This window comes from Mustela putorius, unplaced genomic scaffold (assembly GCF_011764305.1).
Source record: "Mustela putorius furo isolate JIRA1106 unplaced genomic scaffold, ASM1176430v1.1 tig00000640_pilon_pilon_pilon, whole genome shotgun sequence".
Taxonomy (NCBI): Eukaryota; Metazoa; Chordata; class Mammalia; order Carnivora; family Mustelidae; genus Mustela; species Mustela putorius.
Genome location: NW_025421432.1, coordinates 8,719,075 through 8,744,566, shown reverse-complemented (window position 1 = coordinate 8,744,566; position 25,492 = coordinate 8,719,075). Strand labels below are relative to the sequence as shown.

Below are 25,492 nucleotides of genomic sequence, written 5' to 3'. Positions count from 1 at the left end.
GGTACTACTCATACTGTTCTAGAACTTACTTAAATATCTGAAATACAATAATCATAATAGTTGTATACTGGATTCTACAATATATAACCAATTGTGTTCACAGTATTTCAATGTATATTCCATAACTTATTGTACATTTCTTCTATTTATGAACACTTCAATTTTTCCCTTTTTGTGGGGAGTAGTTTACAAACAGTGCTTCACTGAATATGGTTGTGACAATTATTACAAATTTGAGTCAATATTAACAAATAAACCAGTTTGTTATCTATATTTAAGATTCTGGTTGCCAGAGGGGAGTTGGGTGGGGAAAATGGGTGACATAAAGGGGATTAAACTACATTGAGATACCACCTTACACCAGTTGGAATAGTAAAAATTAACAAGGCAAGAAACAACAGATGCTGGAGAGGCTATGAAGAAAGGGGAACCCTCTTATGCTATTGGTGGGAATGCAAGTTGGTGCAGCCATTTTGAAAAACAGTGTGGAGGTTCCTCAAAAAGTTAAAACTAGAGCTACCCTATCACCCAGCAACTGCACTAACTGGATATTTACCCCAAAGATACAGATGTAGTGAAAATAAGGGTCATATGCACCCCAATGTTCATAGCAGCAAGGTCCACAATAGCTTAACTGTGGAAAGAGCCAAGTTGCCCTTCAACAGACGAATGGATAAAGAAGATGTGGTCCATATATACAATGGAATATTATTCAACCATCAGAAATGATGAATACCCAACTTTTGCATCAACATGGACAGGACTGGAGATTTTACCGAGTGAAATAAGTCAAGCAGAGGAAGTCAATTATCATACGGTTTCACTTCCTTGTGGAACATAAGAAATATCATGGAGGACATTAGGAGAAGGAAGGGAAAAATGAAGGGGGGAAAATCGGTGGAGGAGATGAACCATAAGACTCTGGACTCTAAGAAACAAATAGAGGATTTTAGAGGGGAGGTGGGTGGGGGGATAGGTTGGCCCGGTGATGGGTATTAAGGAGGGCACATATTGTATGCAGCATTAGTGTTATATATTAACAATGAATCTTGGAACACTACATCAAAAACTAATGATGTACTGTATGGTGACTAACACAATAAAAAATTTAAAAATAAAACAAAACCTTTAAATTTTTTTTAAGAATTGTGCAATTATCTTTATGAGTACTGATAAATGTATAGAATTTCTGAATCATTTTATTATATATCTGAAACTTATATAAACTGTATGTTAATTACACTTGAATTAAAAAAAGGAAACAAAAAACATTAACACATTTATAGGTGGCATAAAGAAAAGGAGCATAGTTCAGTTAAAGTACAAAAACTATTGTATTTTGGTAGGCATTCTTCCCCAAAAGTTAGACTACTTTACATTTCCAAAAATAGTGTATAAGAGTACCAATCTTATAGTTGAAAAAAAAAATGGCAGTCTATTGCATTGCTATCTTATTTTGATGTCTTTTTTTTATGAATGAAGTTGACTATTTTTCACTGCTTTTATATTATGTGAATGGCATATAAATCTAACTATACTTTGCATTCCCACTTTTTCCATTCATAAAACATTCCCTCCAAAATGGTGACAGTCTTGTGCAAAAGGGGAAATCTTAACACTCCAGCTTCTGAGTAGTACTTTTCTAACATTTTGTTTCAGGGTCCTTTCTACACTCAAAAAATATTGGGATCCCAAATTGTTTGTGTTTATGTTATTTATATCTAATGACAGTTATTTATCACACTAATATTAATGCTAAAATTATTAATAATTATTACATGTAATACTAAACCCTTGTAAACCCATTACAAGTTAACATAAATGATCTTAAGGAAAAGAAACTATATTTAAAATAAAAGAAAACAGTTAAATTCCAGTATCTGCTTCTGAATTTCATTTATTGTGATATCAAATATCCTGTACCCTCTGGAAAACTTGGTGAAATTCTTATAAGAAAATGAAGATGAAAGGACAAATGATGACTCAGTAGTATTATTAAAGGCACACCTTGTGTGCCTCTTTAGATACACACTTGTGGATTCCCAAGGGTACCTGGACCACACTTTGAGAACCACTTATTTAGAGCAAGACTTTCTGTCTATAGAAATAAGAATATCCTGTTTGTTTTTTATGTCCCTTGAGTTTGGTCAGGATTCAGAAATCAACTAATCACCAGCAATGTTGTTATCAAAAAGCTGATGCCATGAGAAAGAAAACACTAAGGCTTCAAGAATTGATTAATTCAAGTGGGTTTTTTTGTTTGTTTCTTGCTTTTTAGTTTTGGCTTCATAGTTGTGAACAAACAAATCCTCTGCTACAGGTAATTTATTTTGGAAAGTTTTGAGCCTTAGAAAGATTCAAAATTGAAGTTAACAGTTTATGTTTCATGACTTGATTTTTGTATCTTCAATTATGCCTAGTGATTAAATTTCATATTGACTGTGCTTGAACTCAGTTTATTATATTATTAATTCTTTTCCAATGACAAGAATGATGGAAGTTCAATTTCTGCATGAGAATATGAGCTGACAAGTTTTCTCTCAACTTCTTCCGAGGATTTCAGTTGTCTGTTTTCCTATTGAAATTCAAAGATCTGTGCTATTATTTTTCTTTTATTGCCTTAATTTATTGCATACACATATAAAATGTATATACATTCATAAATGTGATTCAGATACGTGTATTTCTCTCTCATTTGCCTCCTCCAACTTTCTATCCCCTTGATCTACTAATGCCATCCCCCTCCTCAACAACCCCAAGTAACCCATATATTCTTTATAATTTATTTCCATGCTCTCATAATAATGTACTTCCTATACACACACATAAATGCAAAATACATTTAAAGGTACAAATTTGGGGGCACCTAGGTCACTCAGTTGTTTGAGTGTCTGACTCTTGATTTTGGCTCGGGGTTATGGGATCAAGCCCCACATCGGACTCAGTGCTGAGCATGGAGCCCACTTGGGATTCTCTCTCTCCCTCTGCCCCTCCCCCACCTCTAAAAAAGTAATATAAAATAAAATAAATAAAAATAAAGGTACACATTTTTTTTCAAAAAACTGTGATCATATTATGTACATTTTTCTGGATCTTGCTTTTTCTTGCTAAATAATTACCCATGGTGAATACCAACAAGGGAATTAGTATATATATATTTCTCAAGATTTCATTAAGTTATCTCTATACCCAACGTGGGGCTCAAATTCACAACCCTGAGATCAAAAGTCGCACATGCTACTGACTGAACCAGCCAGGTTCCCTGGAATTAGTATAGTTTTAATTTACTATTCTTAAGAGTTGAAAAGTATTTTATTTGTTTATTTATTGTGAATTCTTTTAATTTTTAAAATTCCAGTATAACATACAGTGTTCTATTAGTTTCAGGTATACAATGCACTTTAAATGTATTCAACCATTCATTCTTCTATTAAGGGCCTTTCCATTATTGCTAGTTAATTTTTTATTTATTAATTATTGTTATTTTATATCCTTGCCATCCTGAACAATGCTGGAATACACATCCTTGATGGTATATATATGATCAATTTGTATCATATCATTTATCATGATAATGTATATACACATCAGCAGTTTCGTTTTTATAGGACAAAAAGATATAAAGCCAAAGTAGAACTGCTGGGTCAATAGGGATATAAGTTTTTAAAACATTTTTAATATAAGTTTCAGATTGCTTTTCAGAAGAGATACAGAATTCACAATTCCATCAGCAAGACATGAGGATATCCTTATAAGTGTTAATCACACCTGTTAAATTTTAAAAGTATGAATAGTATAATATAACAACACATTATATTACTCATGGGTTTGAACATCTTTTCATACTTCGTTGAAATTTTCAATATGTTCTTCTGAAAATAATCTATTCCAATTCTATTCCAATTCCTTGCATACTGTTCACATGGGACTCTTCCTGCTTACAGTTTTGGCCGAGGCTGCAGCTCTAAGAACAGTAGGTGCTACCCTCACATTCTAAATCAAAGTGGCAGTTTTCTTGTGCAGGACTTAAAACGGAGGTATCAAAAACTGGTTCAATAAACATTAATCCATTATCTGCATCCACTATCTATAAGAAGGCTAAGAATGTAGTAAATATTTAAAGAGACAATAATGATGGGTATTACAAGTGTTCCATTGGAAGGAAACAAGTGTTTTCCCTTTGCTTAAGACCAAATGAGGAAGCTATCATGATGGTATAGGGAGCCAGATATATACATATATATGTGTATATATATATATATATATATATATATATATATATATATATACATGTATTTCCTGGAAGCTAAATGAATGGAATGAATGGATGAATGGGGTCTCTGGTCAGAAACACAAATTTGAAGTATTTTAAAAGGAGGAGTCAAGGGACTTGAACTGAGAAAATGGCCATGAGGAGCCATAGTGTGAGTTGGTGTCACCTTGACTACCCAAGATGGAATATCCCCAGTTACAGGTGGAGAAAACCTACAGAGTGCCCCTCAAGAGAAAAAGCCACTCTTTGAACATAGACACACAAGCCAACACAAGATAAAATCATACAACTTGTCTTGCCCCTTAGTTCTACTCCTACCGTGTACTACCCTGTACTCCAATCCCAGAGTAGATTTTAAAGCAGCTTAGTGAATAGAGGAAGAGGACATGATATAAAGGGATTTCACAGGAAAGGTAAGGAAACAGAAAAACAAAAGATGGCCACACCCACTTACTGGTTTCCTCCTAAATATTTTGTTTATCTTTTCTGAATTCTTTGGGTGATTACTGAGTTATTTTGTTATATTTTTCTTCTCTAATAATTAAGGCCATAAATGTTTCTGAGTATTGCTTTCACTCTTTCTCATGGGCTTAAGTACTGTTTCTTATGGGGAGTTTGCAATTTTCCTTTGATCTAAGGGTTATCTGGGAGTGTGTTTCTTTTTTGTTTCTTTCTTTTTCTTTTTCTTTTTTTAAGATTTTATTTATTTGACGGAGAGAGACACAGCGAGAGAGGGGACACAAGCAGGAGGTTGGGAGAGGGAGAAGCAGGCCTCGTGCTGAGCAGGGAGCCCGATGTGGGTCTTGATACCAAGACGGTGGGATCATGACCTGAGCTGAAGGCAGACGCTTAACGGACTGAGTCACCCAAGCACCCCAGGAGTGTGTTTCTTTCTTTTCTTTTCTTTTATTTTTAAAGATTTTATCTATTTATTTGACAGAGATCACAAGTAGGCAAAGAGGCAGGTGAGAGAGAGAGGGGGAAACAGGCTCCCCGCCAAGCAGAGAGCCCAATGCGGAGCTCGATCTCAGGACCCTGAGATCATGACCTGAGCCAAAGGCAGAGGCTTAACCCACTGAGCCACCCAGGCAACCCTGGGAGTGTTTCTTAACTAGAATTTATTTTTTAATTTTATTTAGAAATGTATTTCTAATTTTATGAAACTATTAACAGAGCCATTGTTAGGGTTTATAAGTAATACTCCCTTCCTCTTCCTTCTCTTTCCAATGAGAACGAGTTGGGAGTTTTAACCAGGAGCCAAATATATGGAGATGAAAATGTCAGTTTTAACACAGGGTAAGTCTAAGTCCAAGGTAGGAGCTTGCTAACCTTCACCTCTGAATTAACAAGGTTTACAACATAGCCCCTCAAAATGTTAAATTACAACACCTAGGGAAAGCTCACCCCTCAAAATTTACCACCCAGAGAAGTGGAGAATTTGTGACTTTTCTTCGACATGCTAGGGTTCAAGTGTGAGTGCTGGTGAACTCTAAGTGGACACACTGATGTCAGAGTAACTGTTCCCTGCATGCATGGTCAAGCAATGTTGTAGAAGTCAAGCTGCTATTTTCTACGCACATACCAAGAGACTTCCCTGCTTCTAGCCACTTCATATTAACTTAGACTCAGGAGCAGGAAGACCTCAGCTTACCTGCTCATCAACTCCTACGTTAATATCTTGAAGATCAAGGAGAGAAGGCTTTGACATGTAGGACCAATGTAGAATTTGCTCCCAAGGGTCCATGAATCTCAATAGTGTGCTGGCTCTGTAGACACTGCTATCTGAGCTCTTCTATTGGCTTAGGGGAGAGTGCTATACCAGTTATCTACTGGGGAAGATGCTAGATCAGAAAGCTACCAGCTAGGAAGGAGTTCACTTGCCTTTGGCTAGATGTTAGACTTAATAGCTCCTAAGTTCAAGAGAAGCAGGTGGAGTAGGAGTAGTAGCAAAAGGGAAGCAGGTAAAGTTCACGTAGATCATTTTTCCATTATCCTCTCTCATTGTCATTTTAAATAGTATGCAATATTTGTTTTTCTAAATTCTCATTGCAGAAAGTGAAATTTGAGGGGAAGTTACCCAAAGATAGGTTTATTGATGTTTTAGAATCTTCCTTCTTAGTTGTTCTCTTGTATCTTTTAAGTCTTACAAATAAGGTTTTTTCTATTATATGCACTTTTTCAGTTTTATTAAGGTATAATTAACATATAAACTTGTGAGATATTTAAACTGTACATGCAGTGATCTTATTTTTGTATGTATATATTGCGAAAGGATTCCTCCCATTTAGTTTACACATCCATGATTTTACATCTTTTTTGGGGGGAGGGGTGAGAACATTTCATTTCTATTCTCTTAGCAAATTTCAATTATACAATACAGTGTTATCAGTTATAGTCACCATCTTTTACATTAGATTCTCATCTAATTATTCATCTTATAGCTGAAAGTTAATAACCTCTTATCAGACTCTATTTTCCTCACTCCCCTGAAAACCATTTTTCTACTCTGTTACTATGTGTTTGACCTTTATGTTGTTGGTTGTTGTTGTTGTTGTTGTTTTTTAAGATTCTGTTTGTAAATGATACCATGTAGTATCTGTCCTGTCAGGCTTATTCCACTTAGTAAAATGCCCTTAAAGTACATCCATGTCAGTACAAATGTTAAAAATTTCTTCTTTTCTACAGCTGAATAATATTCCTATGTATATGATGAATACACACACACGTCTGTGTGTGTGTGTGTGTGTGTGTGTATAAAGAGAGAGAGAGAGAGATGAACACTTAAGTTATTTCCATATGCTGGCCATTGTGAATAATGCTGTAAAGAACACAGATGTACAGGTAGCTCTTTTAGATCTTGTTTTCATTGCCTTTGGATACATACCCAGAAATGGCACTGCGAGATCACATGGTAGTTCTACCCTCAACTTTTTGAGGAAGCTCCATTCTGTTTTCCATAGGAGTTGCAGCAGTGTATATTAGTTCCAAATGGAATAAAAGAATAAAATCAAATCCTTAAATCATAATGCATACAGAAACCAACCATAAATAATTAAAGAACCTCAGCTTTACAATAAACTATTATGTTACATATGTGCAACCTGGATGAGTGTGTAGGAGAATTCACAGCTTCCTGTGTTCTTAACAGTAAAGAAAAATAAATGATAGCAATCATGTTCATCAACTAGAGAATGAGCAAATAAACTGCTCTTTTTCACAAAGAAGAAATTATATAGTAGGAAAAGTAAATGAAGTATAGCTACATACATTATTAACAATATGGTAATAATAATAATATAATGGTAAGTGAAAAGACAAGTTCAAACAGTACCTATGGTAAGGTATTATACTGTTGTACTGTTCTCATTCTTGGCTTGAGCATTGTCATAGGTATCTATTATATAATGCATCAATAAATGTATTAATTGATTAAATGGTTAAGATAAAAGAAGGTTTTCTGTGGAATTAATGATGACAAAATGTATAATCCAAGACCAATAATAAAAATCTGTGTTTAATACACTAAACGTAAATTTTTACTGAGATGCCTCTCTATAATTTTTCCTCTGTATCAGAACTTCATTCTTATGTAGGACTAATGTATTTCATTTCAAATGCTTTATCACATGTTGAATATGTGCCAGACAAGTATTCCATCATTATTCTTATTTAATAAGGCAGTCCTCACTTTTCTCCATCCTGTGCTAACTGAACCACAAGCATATCAGAATTGTGTCCACCATTTGCACAATATCTCAGTTACTATGAAACCATTCAAAATAAGGGCACAGTTTTGACAAACATGAATTTTAGTTAATGTTACACTATTACACAACTGTCTACATTTTTCAACATTTCACCCAAATATTTTGTTAGATAAATTTAGAAATATGTCAAGCTAAAAACCAATTTTATTATAAAACTCATAGATTAATTAGGGGATAATAGCCATATCTATAATTTGCATCAAAACTATTGAAAAAATAATAGTTACCAGCTATAAAATAAAAATACATAACAGAATATTTGAAGCTCTATCAGATATAAAATTCTATTAAATGGAATTGGAAACTAAACCTCATTAACCTATGGTGCCTCCTTCTCTGCTCCTGAGCAGAGCCATCTTCTAACCATTCATAAGTTGATCAGTCCACATCTTAACTGCCCTGGAATGTTCTACGGCACAGAAATCAATTTCCCATAATAGATCTTGCTTTGTGTGGAACATAGGACTCTACGGGACAATAGTCAAGTAAAAGTAAGTCTGATAGAGTATACAAGAAAGCAGTAGGACCTGTGTTGCAAAGAGCAATGTTTCCAGGGAGAGTACGAGACTAGGATTCACTATCTCCTTAACATTGCCCCTTGGAGGCCTATTAACTCTAAGAAAGTGAAGGACATAGAATAAAGAATCTACCAGGGACCCAACCTGCCTGCTATGAAAAAATATTTGAAAAGACTAGTCATATAAAGAAAATAAAACTTTTTCTTGTTTTGTTTTATTTATGGCCAGAGGAAGAAAATATTGAAAACTGAGAATATCTCTGGCAACACTAGCTATCACGTGAGCAACAACCCCTGAGCAACAAAGGTCAGGGAGAATGGAAACTGGAACAGAAAGATGCTGGAACCACAAGGAGACTTGTATCTGTCAGAATTCTGCCTATCTAAGCACTCTTAGAAATTTCAGCCCTCCAAGAAATTACTCAGGAAGTCTGTAAAAAGGAAATAAAAACTTGGACTTCCTGTAAGTCAAGAGAGCATTAATTTAGAGATTTGAGGCTTGGGGTATTTCTATAGATAAAAGAGTCATCAGGAAATAGATGGGTGGCTTACAAAAATCCACAATTTTCTGAGATGAGATATTATCATATAATTTCAAATGGACCAAAGAGTTTTTATCCCCTTGCCTTCTTTAACTCCCATGGTTCTTACCAACTGGTAATTTTCTCTCAGAGATTATCTGGCTGTCTGAAAATATTTTTGATGGTCACAATTCAGGGTGGCTGCTACTGGCATCTAGTGGGTAGAAGCCAGTGCTATTCTATACACTATGCTGTTCTATATGCTATGCTAAACATCCTAGAATACAGAGAACAGCCCTTCACACAAAGAATTACCCATCCCCAAATGTCAATCATACGAGGTTAAGAGGCCCTGGTTTAAGACACATCCTCATTATCCAGGCCTCCTGAGTATGAGCCTAGCACTTGTACCAGTATGCCACTTTGAAGGGCTATTATGTAAGTCTAAAGCATGAACTAGACCTTTTTATTATTTCATTTTTTCCTATATATATTTATATACACCTGTTCTCACCAACATGTCTTCCTGCTTTAGAGTATATTTGTATCACTCTCCTGAGTTAATCCATGACAGATAACATATTATCTTTAAAAATATGGCTATCCATCAATTCTGAAAAAACAAAAACAAAAACCTCATCTGAAAAACAAATTGGTTGCAATTATAGCTTCATCTGGTCCCTTGGCATATATCTGTAATGCTGATTTAGTGCTTCTGATAAATGTTTCCCCAAATGCATCTCTTTAGCAGCATTAGAAATAATAGCTGAGAGAAATGAGTCTTTCCAGTTGCAGTAACTATAGTTAGAGAGTGTATATTAACTCAAATTTATTGCTAGGATATTTGTAATGTCCAAGCATTTGTTTTATATATTTCTCTGATAGGTGTCATGATGAAAAGTAGTAACACAAAGGCATGCCGTAATAAATAGGTTGCTGGCTTTAGGGTTTTGGGTGTGCATGTTTTCTTTGGTTTTTCTGAAGCTGCAATTAATGAAGAGAAGTAATTAAACAGCTGTTAAGAGAGAAGCTGCCTGAGATAGTTGGTATATTTATCCGATGTTAGAACCACTGCCCCGCTGCTGAACTTTATCTATACATAGCTGTTTGGGTTAAGCTTTGTGAAAACATCATGTTTTGATATCTCAATTGCTTTTTTGTTAAGAGAGGAAGCATCATAGTTTAATTTTAAGAGGGGGGAAAAAACTGGAGGGAGATCAAGAGTGTGACCTTGAAGTGTTTTTGTTCATGCATCAAGTCTCCATTCATGCATAAGCATGCCAAGGGAGTAATCAAGGTAGCTGTTTCTGTCTTCCCTGACTACTGGGTGTTATTGCCCAAATCAAGTACGTTAAACACATTGTGGAGAAGATAGGAAAGGAAATGAGCCTTTAAACAGATTTTTAAAATATTTTTAACTTGGCAGTCTGTCTAATAGGGAATCATTTTTCTTTCGAAGAACAATGGATGGTCAGTATCAGTTATTTGTCAGAATCAAGTTGAAAAAAAACATGATAGGTACTTGATTTTGAAAAAAAAAAGTTTTTTTAAATAAAAATCATTCTACAGTAAAAACTTTTATATACCATAGGTAAGACTGATCTATTCAGATACTACATGGTGTCAAAGCATTCCAAGGATTACTGGAATTTAGGGCAGAAATGCAAAAGTTTTTGAGTGGGTAATAAGAAATTCTTGGTTTAAGTGTAGAAAATGAAATAAAAGGGAAGAATGACTCATAAGTTTGGCAAAACAAATTTCCTAATCTTATCCAGATATTTAGAAATTATTTGGCATTATAGGAAGCTAATTATTGTGTTTACAGGAAGAAGATGCTTTAAGTACAAGGGATTTTTTTCCTTCTTAATAAAATGCAAGATAAGAAAATCCTTCTATTGTGCTACACTGGAATGCTTGGAGTAAGGAAATGTGGATACCCATTGAAAAAGAATCTCACTTTAACTTTCTGAAAATAAACAAAAATGGTGTGATTGGTTCTACCAAAGTTTCTCATGATAACTTGAAATTTCAGGGTGTATCAGAAAACTTGACTTGGCCTAGGATTCTGGGAACATTCAAATTCTTTCCTATTATTAAGAAATAGCATGAGAGAGTACAAACTAAAAGGAGTTTTAAATTTGTTCCCACTTTGCAATTATAAGGCCATTAATTAATAGCTGATTTTGTAACCATTCATTGCCATTCACTGCCTTTCTCTATCATGGACTACTCAAAAACAGTGTCAACACACAGTAACTTGTTTGTAACAGCAAGAACAATTTCTACCTAACAAAATCCTGTTTCTATTTTTAAGAACCTATAAAAATATTGATGACTATATGCAGAATAAATGGATTATTAATAGGAATTTCATCTTCATATTACCTTGTAGACTTCACAAAATTTTCAGAAAGTGATTATTTACATCTACAACTTTGCTTTAAGAAAGTTGAATTTAGGGCTATTTTCACATGAGAAACTGAGGTTCAGAGTTGCTGCATGATAAGCTTGAGGCCACCAAGTTAGCAAATGATATAGCCAATTATAAAACCAATGTCTTTGTACTAAATGCAGAAATCTGTCTCCCAAATAAAATAGCCAGTATTGTTACAAGAGGATAATATCATCTAGATCTTCTACAATTTTATGTCTACAATTCTAATTTAATAAGTCTAATAAAAAGTTCCCCATCATGATAAAAAAGAGGACTAATATATAAGAAATAAAGAAAACCTTAGGAAAAGAAAGAGACCAACAGATAATTTAGACAATTTTCAAAATTACTATAATAGGGGCTCCTTGGTGGCTCAGTCGGTTGAGCATACAACTCTTGATTTCAGCTCAGGTCCTTGTTGGGATCATGAGATTGAGCCCTTACATAGGGCTCTGTGATGGGTGGAGTGTCTGCTTGAAATTCTCTTGCCTTCTCCCTCTGCCCCCCTCTTCTCACTCCCCTACCCCACACGCTCTCTCTCTAAATAAATAAAATCTTACAGAAACAAAATAAAATTACTGTAACATATTGAATAAAATAGAGAAGTAGATTAAGAATTTCAGCAGAGAACTGGAATCCATTTTTTAAAAAATAAGGACAATTCTAGAACTCTGCTCTGTAATACGTTAACTGCAGCCAATTGTGGCCATTTAAACTTAAACTGAAGTTAAATAAAATTTAAAGTCCATTCCTTTCTAAGACCAAAAAAAAAAAAGATTTTTTTAATAAAATTTATAAGTCCATTCCTTTCTAAGACAAAAAAGAAAGAAAGAAAGAAAGACAAGAAAAGTCAATTCCTTTGTTACACTACATATTTTAAGAGCTCAGTAGTCACATAGAGTAGAAGGTTATTGCAATAAGCAGTACAGTCTATAGAGTATTTTCTTCAGCCCAGAAAGTTCTTCTGGGGAGAACCCTTCTAGAAATAGAAATTATAATAACTGAAATTATGAAATAAATACACAGGTTTAATATCAAACTAAATAAAACAAAACAGATTAGTAACCTGGAAAAGAAGTAGTTAGAAAACATCCAAATTTGTAATAGAGTGGGGAGCTTGACAGATCCTCTGCCCTATAAAACAACTATTTAACTGGAGAGAATATTTTTAAAAAACCATGAAAAGGTAGTCTCTGGATATTGTCGCACTAGCACACAAAAAGTAGAGAAATATCACTCAAGGAAATATATTAAATCTTGGTAAGAACAGTGAGACTCTATGACATTTAAGCCATTATTTCCTCCCTTTCCCCATAACCTATACCAGCTCAGATTATGGAAACTTTACTCTTGGCACATGGAACTAAGAAGTCCACTCTCCCTCCACTTCTAGGTCTAAGGCCATAGCTTCACTGGTATTTCTCAGGCCTCCTAACTCCAAAACTCTATTTGATGTGGGAACAGCTAAGAAAACTAAAACTCTGTTTCCACACCCACCCAGACCCTACTTATTATAAAAGAAGCTCTACTTCAGACAAAAAAAAAAAAAAAGTCCAGGAAAATGGGGGCCCTGACCATACCTCCATACCTACCCTAGATCACCTATAGGATAAAGGTTCCATGACCAAAAGGAAAGCCAAGGAAGACAGGAGCTCATATGTGACAGGAGCTAATAAATGACAAGGCAAAAGCAACATAACATTAGTCCCAATGGGAACAATAACCAGTGTTACCACAGTATGTTATATAAAATGTCCACTTTGAAAAAAAAATAAAAAATTTAAAAAAATAAAATAAAATGTCCACTTTGGGGATAACTGGGTGGCTCAATTGGCTAAAGCAGCTGCCTTCAGTTCAGGTCATGATCTCAGGGTCCTGGGATTGAACCCTACACCTTGGGTTCCTTGCTCAGTAAGGAGTCTGCTTCCCCTTTTCCCCTTTCACTCCTCCTGCTTGTGCTCTCTCTGTCAAATAAATAAAAATTAAAAAAAAAATAAAAATAAAATGTCCACTTTGTAACAAAAATTACAAAATAAAGACAGAGAAAGTGCAACCCATATACAGTTCAAAGAACAAGCTTATAATAAAACTGTCTTTGAGGGACACAACTAGTAGGTTAAACAAAGACTTCACTAACAACTGTAACTATGTTCAAAGAACTAAAGGAAACAATGTCTAAATAATCAAGCATTTATTGTTTATTCTTAACTAGTGCAAAATATAACTGTTCAAAGTAAAAATAGTAACCAGGGATGGGGTGATTAATAACATAGATAAATAAAACGAATGACCACAATGTCATACATGATGGCAGGAAAGAACTGGTAATACACTATGATAAGATACTTGCATTAAATGTGAAACAGTGTAGTAGTATTTGAAGTTAATACTATTTGTGAATGTATATTACAAACTCTTGGGAAACAATTAAATATTTTAAAAGAAGCATAATGCAATACAAGAGGAGATAAAACCTTATCATATAAAATGCTTAATTAAAATCTGAAAAGAAAGAAAAGGGAATGGGGAGGGAAGGAAAAGCAAAGAAAAAAATAATGAATATAAGAGTGCTAACTTTGATCAAAAGAAAGCTGAATAGTTATATTAATTTCATAAAGCTAATTTCAGGACAGAAAAATGTCCAAGGATAAAAAGAAGTATTATAGGGAGAGGAATCTGAGATGGCAGAAAAGTAGGAGGCCTTAGTTTTGTCTGGTCCCAGGCATTCAGCTAGACAGCTATCAAATAATTGAGAACACCTGCAAACTGAACAGGAGAGCTAAGAAAAGAATTGCTGCAATTCTACAAATAGAAAAGCAACCACTTTCTGCAAGAATGACAAGACAGAAAAACTTACCCTCGGAAAAGAGAACAAGAGGCAGTACTGATTGTCAGGGATGTAATCAATATGGTTATAAATAAGATGCCAGAACTAGAGATCAAAATAATGATTATAAAGATACTACCTGGGCTTGAATAAAGCATAGAAGGTACTAGAGAATCCCTTTATGGAGAAATAAAAGAACTATAATCAAGTCAAAATCAAAAAAGCTATTAATGAGATGCAATAAAAAAAAGAAGGCTCTAATGACTAGGATAAATGAAGCAGAATTAGTGACATAAGAAACAAAATGATAGAGGAAAAAAGAGGATGAGAAAAAGAGATAAACAACTACTGGATCATGAAGGGAGAATTTGAGAGATAAGTGACACGATAAACAAAACTATATTGGAATAACTGGGACTCCAGGAGAAGAGGAAAGAGAGATAGGGGCAGAAAGTATACTGGAGCAAATTATAGCTGAGATTTCCTTAATATGGGGAAGAAAACAGGCATTCAAATCCAGGAGGTACAGAGAATCCCCCTCAAAATCAATAAAAATAGGTCAAAACCTAAACTTATAATAGAGAAGCTTGTAAACCTCAAGAGACAAAGAGAAAATCCTGAAAGCAACTCAGGACAGGAGGTCTGTAACATACAAGGGTAGAAAAATTAGACAGGCAGCAGACCTATCCACAGAGTCCTGGCAGGCCAGAAAAGATTGGCATGATATATTCAAGGTGCTGAGTGAGAAAAATATGCAGGCAAGAATACTTCATCTAGCAAGGCTGTCATTCAAAATAGAAGGAGAAATAAAAAGCTTCCAGGACAAACAGAAACTAAAAGAATCTGTGAACACTAAACCAACCCTGCAGAAAATTAAAGGAGATCTTGAATTGAAGAGAGAGCTCAAAAGTAACATATACCAGAAAGATACAGAGACAATTTACAGAAACAGTGAATTCACAGGTAATACAATGGCACTAAATTCATATCGTTCAATAGTTACTCTGAATGTAAATGGACTAAAATCTCCAGTCAAAGACACAAGGTGAGGGAGGAGTCAAGATGGCGGAGAAGTAGCAGGCTGAGACTACTTCAGCTAGCCGGAGATCAGCTAGATAGCTTATGTAAAGATTGCAAACACCTGAAAATCCATCGGCAGATCGAAGAGAAGAAGAACAGCAATTCTGGAAACAGAAAAACAACCACTTTCTGAAAGGTAGGACCGGCGGAGAAGTGAATCCAAAGCAACGGGAATATAGACCCCGGGGGGGAGGGGCCGGCTCCCGGCAAGCGGCGGAGCAACGCACAAAATCAGGACTTTTAAAAGTCTGTTCCGCTGAGGGACATCGCTCCAGAGGATACCAAGGGTGAAGCCCACGCGGGGACAGCGTGGCCTCAGGTCCCGCAGGGTCACAGAAGGATCGGGGGTGTCTGAGTGTCGCAGAGCTTGCGGGTATTGGAACGGGAAAGCCAGCTACAGAGACAGAGCCGACAGTAAGCTCACAGCTCGGCGTTACCTTGAACCGGTCGCAGGCTCTGTGAACTCGGAGCGCGGCCGGAGGTCAGGCAGACGGGAGTAACTGGGCACTGTTCTCTGAGGGTGCACTGAGGAGTGGGGCCCTGGGCTCTCGGCTCCTCCGGGCCGGAGACCAGGAGGCCGCCATTTGTATTCCCGCCTCCGGAACTCTACGGAAAGCGCTCAGGGAACAAAAGCTCCTGAAAGCAAACCCGAGCGGATTACTCACCCGGGCCCCTGATAAGGGCAGTGCAATTCCGCCTGGGGCAAAGACACTTGAGAATCACTACTACAGGCCCCTCCCCCAGAAGATCAACAAGAAATCCAGCCGACACCAAGTTCACCTACCAAGGAATGCGGTTTCAATACCAAGGAGAGCAGCAGAATTCCAGAGGAGGAGAAAGCAAAGCACGGAACTCATGGCTTTTTCCCTCTGATTTTTTTTAGTCTTGCAGTTAATTTAATTTTTTTCTTTTTCATTTTTTGTTTTTTTTTTTTTCTCGCTTTCTGGTTAAATTTTTTTTTAACTTTTACCTTTTTCTTTTTTAACGTTTTTAAACTAGTTTATCTAATTATATATTTTTTCTTTTTTTATTTTTCTTATTTGTTTTATTTTTTTTAATTCTTTTCTTTTCTTTTTTTTTTCGTTTTTCTTTTTTTTTCTTTCTTCCTTTTTGAACCTCTTTTTATCCCCTTTCTCCCCCTTCACGATCTGGGAACTCTTCTAATTTGGTTAAAGCATGTTTTCCTGGGGTTGTTGCCACCCTTTTAGTATTTTACTTGCTCCTTCATATACTCTTATCTGGACAAAATGACAAGGCGGAAAAATTCAACACAAAAAAAAGAACAAGAGGCAGTACCGAAGGCTAGGGACCTAATCAATACAGACATTGGTAATATGTCAGATCTAGAGTTCAGAATGACAATTCTCAAGATTCTAGCCGGGCTCAAAAAAGGCATGGAAGATATTAGAGAAACCCTCTCGAGAGATATAAAAGCCCTTTCTGGAGAAATAAAAGAACTAAAATCTAACCAAGTTGAAATAAAAAAAGCTATTAATGAGGTGCAATCAAAAATGGAGGCTCTCACTGCTAGGATAAATGAGGCAGAGAAAGAATTAGTGATATAGAAGACCAAATGACAGAGAATAAAGAAGCTGAGCAAAAGAGGGACAAACAGCTACTGGACCACGAGGGGAGAATTCGAGAGATAAGTGACACCATAAGACGAAACAACATTAGAATAATTGGGATTCCAGAAGAAGAAGAAAGAGAGAGGGGAGCAGAAGGTATACTGGAGAGAATTATTGGGGAGACTTTCCCCAATATGGCAAAGGGAACGAGCATCAAAATTCAGGAGGTTCAGAGAACGCCCCTCAAAATCAATAAGAATAGACCTACACCCCGTCACCTAATAGTAAAATTTACAAGTCTCAGTGACAAAGAGAAAATTCTGAAAGCAGCCCGGGAAAAGAAGTCTGTAACATACAATGGTAAAAATATTAGGTTGGCAGCTGACTTATCCACAGAGACCTGGCAGGCCAGAAAGAGCTGGCATGATATTTTCAGAGCACTAAACGAGAAAAACATGCAGCCAAGAATACTATATCCAGCTAGGCTATCATTGAAAATAGAAGGAGAGATTAAAAGCTTCCAGGACAAACAAAAACTGAAAGAATTTGAAAACACCAAACCAGCTCTACAGGAAATATTGAAAGGGGTCCTCTAAGCAAAGAGAGAGCCTACAAGTGGTAGATCAGAAAGGAACAGAGACCATATACAGTAACAGTCACCTTACAGGCAATACAATGGCACTAAATTCATATCTCTCAATAGTTACCCTGAATGTTAATGGGCTAAATGCCCCTGTCAAAAGACACAGGGTATCAGAATGGATAAAAAAACAAAACCCATCTATATGTTGCCTCCAAGAAACTCATTTTAAGCCTGAAGACACCTCCGGATTTAAAGTGAGGGGGTGGAAAAGAATTTACTATGCTAATGGACATCAGAAGAAAGCAGGAGTGGCAATCCTTATATCAGATCAATTAGATTTTAAGCCAAAGACTATAATAAGAGATGAGGAAGGACACTATATCATACTCAAAGGGTCTGTCCAACAAGAAGATCTAACAATTTTAAATATCTATGCCCCCAACGTGGGAGCAGCCAACTATATAAACCAATTAATAACAAAATCAAAGAAACACATCAACAATAATACAATAATAGTAGGGGACTCCCTCACTGAAATGGACAGATCATCCAAGCAAAAGATCAGCAAGGAAATAAAGGCCTTAAACGACACACTGGACCAGATGGACATCACAGATATATTCAGAACATTTCATCCCAAAGCAACAGAATACACATTCTTCTCTAGTGCACATGGAACATTCTCCAGAATAGATCACATCCTCGGTCCTAAATCAGGACTCAACCGGTATCCAAAGATTGGGATCATTCCCTGCATATTTTCAGACCACAATGCTCTAAAGCTAGAACTCAACCACAAAAGGAAGTTTGGAAAGAACCCAAATAAATGGAGACTAAACAGCATCCTTCTAAAGAATGAATGGGTCAACCGGGAAATTAAAGAAGAATTGAAAAAAATCATGGAAACAAATGATAATGAAAATACAATGGTTCAAAATCTGAGGGACACAACAAAGGCAGTCCTGAGAGGAAAATATATAGCGGTACAAGCCTTTCTCAAGAAACAAGAAAGGTCTCAGGTACACAACCTAACCCTACACCTAAAGGAGCTGGAGAAAGAACAAGAAAGAAACCCTAAGCCCATCAGGAGAAGAGAAATCATAAAGATCAGAGCAGAAATCAATGAAATAGAAACCAAAAAAACAATAGAACAAATCAACGAAACTAGGAGCTGGTTCTTTGAAAGAATTAATAAAATTGATAAACCCCTGGCCCGACTTATCAAAAAGAAAAGAGAAAAGACCCAAATAAATAAAATCATGAATGAAAGAGGAGAGATCACAACTAACACCAAAGAAATACAAACTATTATAAGAACATACTATGAGCAACTCTACACCAATAAATTTGACAATCTGGAAGAAATGGATGCATTCCTAGAAACATATAAACTACCACAACTGAACCAGGAAGAAATAGAAAGCGTGAATAGACCCATAACCAGTAAGGAGATTGAAACAGTCATTAAAAATCTCCAAACAAACAAAAGCCCAGGGCCAGACGGCTTCCCAGGGGAATTCTACCAAACATTTAAAGAAGAACTAATTCCTATTCTCCTGAAATTGTTCCAAAAAATAGCAATGGAAGGAAAACTTCCAAACTCATTTTATGAGGCCAGCATCACCTTGATCCCAAAACCAGACAAGGATCCCATCAAAAAAGAGAGCTATAGACCAATATCCTTGATGAACACAGATGCGAAAATACTCAACAAAATACTAGCCAATAGGATTCAACAGTACATTAAAAGGATTATTCACCACGACCAAGTGGGATTTATTCCAGGGCTGCAAGGTTGGTTCAACATCCGCAAATCAGTCAATGTGATACAATACATCAATAAAAGAAAGAACAAGAACCATATGATACTCTCAATAGATGCTGAAAAAGCATTTGACGTACAGCATCCCTTCCTGATCAAAACTCTTCAAAGTGTAGGGATAGAGTGCACATACCTCAATATCATCAAAGCCATCTATGAAAAACCCACCACAAATATCATTCTCAATGGAGAAAAACTGAAAGCTTTTCCGCTAAGGTCAGGAACACGGCAGGGATGTCCATTATCACCACTGCTATTCAACATAGTACTAGAGGTCCTAGCCTCAGCAATCAGACAACAAAAGGAAATTAAAGGCATCCAAATCGGCAAAGAAGAAGTCAAATTATCACCCTTCCCAGATGATATGATACTATATGGGGAAAACCCAAAAGACTCCCCTCCAAAACTGCTAGAACTTATACAGGAATTCAGTAAAGTGTCAGGATATAAAATCAATGCACAGAAATCAGTTGCATTTCTCTACACCAACAGCAGGACAGAAGAAAGAGAAATTAAGGAGTCAATCCCATTTACAATTGCACCCAAAACCATAAGATACCTAGGAATAAACCTAACCAAAGAGGCACAGAATCTATACTCAGAAAACTATAAAGTACTCATGAAAGAAATTGAGGAAGACACAAAGAAATGGAAAAATGTTCCATGCTCCTGGATTGGAAGAATAAATATTGTGAAAATGTCTATGCTACCTAAAGTAATCTACACATTTAATGCAATTCCTATCAAAGTACCATCCATCTTTTTCAAAGAAATGGAACAAATAATTCTAAAATTTATATGGAACCAGAAAAGACCTCGAATAGCCAAAGGGATATTGAAAAAGAAAGCCAACGTTGGTGGCATCACAATTCCGGACTTCAAACTCTATTACAAAGCTGTCATCATCAAGACAGCATGGTACTGGCACAAAAACAGGCACATAGATCAATGGAACAGAATAGAGAGCCCAGAAATAGACCCTCAACTCTACAGTCAACTCATCTTCGACAAAGCAGGAAAGAATGTCCAATGGAAAAAAGACAGCCTCTTCAATAAATGGTGTTGGGAAAATTGGACAGCCACATGCAGAAAAATGAAATTGGACCATTTCCTTACACCACACACAAAAATAGACTCAAAATGGATGAAGGACCTCAATGTGTGAAAGGAATCCATCAAAATCCTTGAGGAGAACACAGGCAGCAACCTCTTCGACCTCAGCTGCAGCAACATCTTCCTAGGAACAACGCCAAAGGCAAGGGAAGTAAGGGCAAAAATGAACTATTGGGATTTCATCAAGATCGAAAGCTTTTGCACAGCAAAGGAAACAGTTAACAAAATCAAAAGACAACTGACAGAATGGGAGAAGATATTCGCAAACGACATATCAGATAAAGGACTAGTGTCCAGAATCTATAAAGAACTTCGCAAACTCAACACCCAAGGAACAAATAATCCAGTCAAGAAATGGGCAGAGGACATGAACAGACATTTCTGCAAAGAAGACATCCAGATGGCCAACAGACACATGAAAAAGTGCTCCATATCACTCGGCATCAGGGAAATATCAATCAAAACCACAATGAGATATCACCTCACACCAGTCAGAATGGCTAAAATCAACAAGTCAGGAAATGACAGATGCTGGCGAGGATGCGGAGAAAGGGGAACCCTCCTACACTGTTGGTGGGAATGCAAGCTGGTGCAGCCACTCTGGAAAACAGCATGGAGGTTCCTCAAAATGTTGAAAATAGAACTTCCCTATGACCCAGCAATTGCACTATTGGGTATTTACCCTAAAGATACAAACGTAGTGATCCAAAGGGGCATGTGCAACCGAATATTTATAGCAGCAATGTCCACAATAGCCAAACTATGGAAAGAACCTAGATGTCCATCAACAGATGAATGGATCATGAAGATGTGGTATATATACACAATGGAATACTATGCAGCCATCAAAAGAAATGAAATCTTGCCATTTGCGACAACATGGATGGAACTAGAGCATATCATGCTTAGTGAAATAAGTCAAGCAGAGAAAGACAACTATCATATGATCTCCCTGATATGAGGAAGTGGTGATGCAACATGGGGGCTTAAGTGGGTAGGAGAAGAATAAATGAAACAAGATGGGATGGGAGGGAGACAAGCCATAAGTGACTCTTAATCTCACAAAACAAACTGAGGGTTCCTGAGGGGAGGGGATTTGGGAGAAGGGGGTGGGATTATGGACATTGGGGAGGGTATGTGCTTTGGTGAGTGCTGTGAAGAAGGGAATCTTTCTGCCCTTCAACAGATGAATGGATAAGGAAGATGTGATGCATATACACTATGGAGTATTATGCCTCCATCAGAAAGGATGAATACCCAACTTTTGTAGTAACATGGATGGGACTGGAAAAGATTATGCTGAGTGAAATAAGTCAAGCAGAGAGAGTCAATTTTCATATGGTTTCACTTACTTGTGGAGCAAAACAAATATCATGGAGGACATGGGGAGTTGGAGAGGAGAAGGGAGTTGGGGGAAATTGGAAGGGGAGGTGAACCATGAGAGACTATGGACTCTGAAAAACAATCTGAGGGGAATGAAGTGGTGGGGGGGTGGGAGGTTGGGGTACCAGGGGGTGGGTATTATAGAGGGCACAGATTGCATGGAGCACTGGGTGTGGTGCAAAATAATGAATACTGTTATGCTGAAAATAAATAAATTTAATTTTAAAAAAAAAAGAAAGATACGAAATAAAGTCTGTAAAGGGTAAAAAAAAAAAAGACACAAGGTATTAGATTGGGGGAAAAAACAAACAAACAAACAAAAAATAAAAAACCTAACAAACAAAAAAACAACAAGACCTATTAATAAGCTGTCTGTAAAAGACTCATTTTAGACCCAAACACCTCTAGATTGAAAGTGAGAGGGTGGAAAACCATTTGTCATGCTAATGGACATCAAAAGAAAGCTGGGGTAGCAACCCTCATATCAGAAATATTAGATTTTAAACCAAAGACTGTAGTAAGAGATGACGAAGGACACTGTATCATAACTGAAGGGTCTATCCAACAAGAAAATCTAAAAATTGTAAATGTGTATGTCTTAACATGGGAACAAACAATTATATAAACCAGTTAATAACAAAGTTAAAGAAACACAGTGATAATAATATAATAATAGTAGGGGGTTTTAACACCCTACTCACTGTAATGGACAGATCATCTAGCAGAAGATCAACAAGGAAACATGGCTTTGAATGACACACTGGACTAGATGGACTTCACAGATATATTCAGAGCATTCCACCTTAAAGCAACAGAATACACATTCTTCTGGAGTGCATATGGAAAATTCTCCAAAACAGATTACATTCTGGTCACAAATCAGGTCCTGATCCAGTACCAAAAGACCGAGATCATTCCCTGCATATTTTCCAGACCACAGTGCTTTGAAATTGGAACTCAATCACAGAAGGAAATTTGGAAAGAACTCAAAATACATGGAGGTTACAGAGCATCTTACTAAAGAATGAATGGGTCAAACAGGAAATTTAAAAATAATTTTAAAAATTCATGGAAACAAGTGAAAATGAAAACACAATTGTTCAAAACTTTGGAATGTAGCAAAGACAGTCCTAAGAGGGAGAAACATATAGCAATATAAGCCTTTCTCAAGAAACAAGAAAGGTCTTAAATACACAATCTGACTCCTAAAGGAGCTGGAGATTAAAGCAAATAAAGCCTAAACACAACATGAGAAGGAAATTAAGAAAGATCAGAGCAGAAATCAATGAGATAGAAACCAAAAGAACAGTAGAACAGATCAATTAAACTAGAAGCTTTCAAATGATCAAACTAGATTCTTTCAAAGGATTAATAAGATCAATAAACCCTTGGCCAGACTTACCAAAGAGAAAAGAGAAAGAACCCAAATTAATAAAATCATAAAGGAAAGAGGAGAGATCACAACCAACACCAAAAAAATACAAACAATTATAAGAACATATAGCAACTATATGCCAACAAATTAGACAATCTGGAAGAAATGGATGCATTCCTAGAGGGCTACAGACTACCAAAACTGTAACAGAAGAAATAGAAAACCTGAAAAGACCTATAGCCAACAAGGTAAGCACAGATCTCCCAACAAATGAGTCCAGGGTCAGATGGCTTCCCAAGGGACTGCTACCAAACATTTGAAGAAGAATTAACAACCATTCATCTGAAGCTATTTAAAAAAAGAAAAATGTAAGGAAAATTTCAAAACTCTTTCTATGATGACAGCATTACCCTGATCCCAAATCCAAACAAAGACCCCACCTAAAAGGGGAATTACAGACCAATATCCCTGATGAACATGGATGCAAAAATTCTCACCAAGATACTAGCCAATAGGATCCAACAGTACATTAAAAGGATCATTCATCACGACCAAGTGTAATTTATTCCTGGGCTGCAAGTGTGGTTCAATATCTGCAAATCAATCAGTGTGATACAAAACATAAATAAAAGAAAGGACAAAAACCATATGATCCTCTCGATAGGTGCAGAAAACGCATTTGACAAAGTACAGCATCCTTTCTTTTTTTTTTTTTAAGATTTTATTTATTTAATTGACAAAGAGACAGAAACAGTGAGAGAGGGAACACAAACAGAGCAAGTGGGAGAGAGAAGGAGAGGCAGGCTTCTTCCTGAGCAGGGTGCTTGATGTGGGCCTCAATCCAGGATCTTGGGGTCATGACCAAACCCAAAAGCAGATACTTAACGACTGAGTCACCCAGGTACCCCAACAGCATCCTTTCTTGATTAAAAGTCTTCAGTGTAGGGATAGAAGGAACACACTTCAATACCATAAGAGCCCACAGCAAATATAATTCTCAGTGGAGAAAAACTTTTCCCCTAAGGTCAGGAACACAGCAAGGATGTCACTATCACCACTGTTATTCAGCATAGTACTAGAAGTCCTAGACTCAGCCATCAGACATCAAAAAGAAATAAAAGGCATCTGGATCAGCAAAGAAGAAGTGAAACTCTAACTCTTTGCAGATAACATGACAATCTATGTGGAAAACCCAAAAGACTCCACCCCAAAATTGCTAGAACTCACACAGGAATTCAGCAATGTGGTAGGATATAAAACTAATGCACAGAAATCAGTTGCGTTTCTAGTCACTAAAAATAAGACAGAAGAAAGAGAAATTAAGGAACCTATACCATTTAAAGTTGCACCAAAACCCATAAGATACCTAGGATTAAACCTAACCAAGGAGGCAAAGGATCTATACTCAGAAACTGTAGAACACTCATGAAAGAAATTGAAGAAGACAAAATAATTGAAAAGATGTTCTATGCTCTTGGATTGGAAGAACAAATATTGTTAAATTGCCTATGTTACCTAGAGTAATCTATACATTCAATGCAATCCCTATCAAAATACCATCTACTTTTTTCACAGAGCTGGAACAAATCATCCTAAAATTTGTATAGAACTAGAAAAGACCCCAAGTAGCCAAAGAAATGTTGAAAAAGAAAACCAAAGCTGGAGGCATCACAAATCTGGACTTCAAGCTGTGTTACAAAGTTGTGATCATCAAGACAGTATGGTACTGGCACAAAAACAGACACATAGATCAATGGAACAGAAGAGAGAACCCAGATATGGAGTCTGAACTCTTAACTAATCTTTGACAAATCAGGAAAGAATATCCAATGGAAATAAAGACAGTCTCTTCAATAAGTGGTATTAGGGAAACTGGACAGTCATGTGCAGAAGAATGACACTGGACCATTTCTTTACACCATACATAAAAAGACTCAAAATGGATGAAAGACCTAAATGTGAGACAGGAATCCATCAAAATCCTGAAGAAGAACACAGGCAGCAACCTCTTCAACCCCAGCCACAGCAACTGCTTGCTAGACACATCTTCCCAAAGGCAAGGGAACAAAGGCAAAAATGAACTTATGGGGACTTCATCAACAAAAAAGACTTCTGCATAGCAAAGGAAACAGTCAACAAAGCCAAAAGACAACCAACAAAATGGAAGAAGATATTTGAAAATGACATATCAGATAAAGGGCTATGAAGAACTTATCAAACTCAACATCC

At 36.4% G+C, this 25,492-nt stretch overlaps 1 protein-coding gene across 1 annotated transcript in view; it reads left to right on the top strand.

Moving 5' to 3' along the window:
• LOC123392858 overlaps positions 1–25,492 on the top strand; it is a 188,969-nt gene that overhangs the window by 112,824 nt on the left and 50,653 nt on the right. The gene's annotated exons all lie outside the window — the stretch shown is intronic.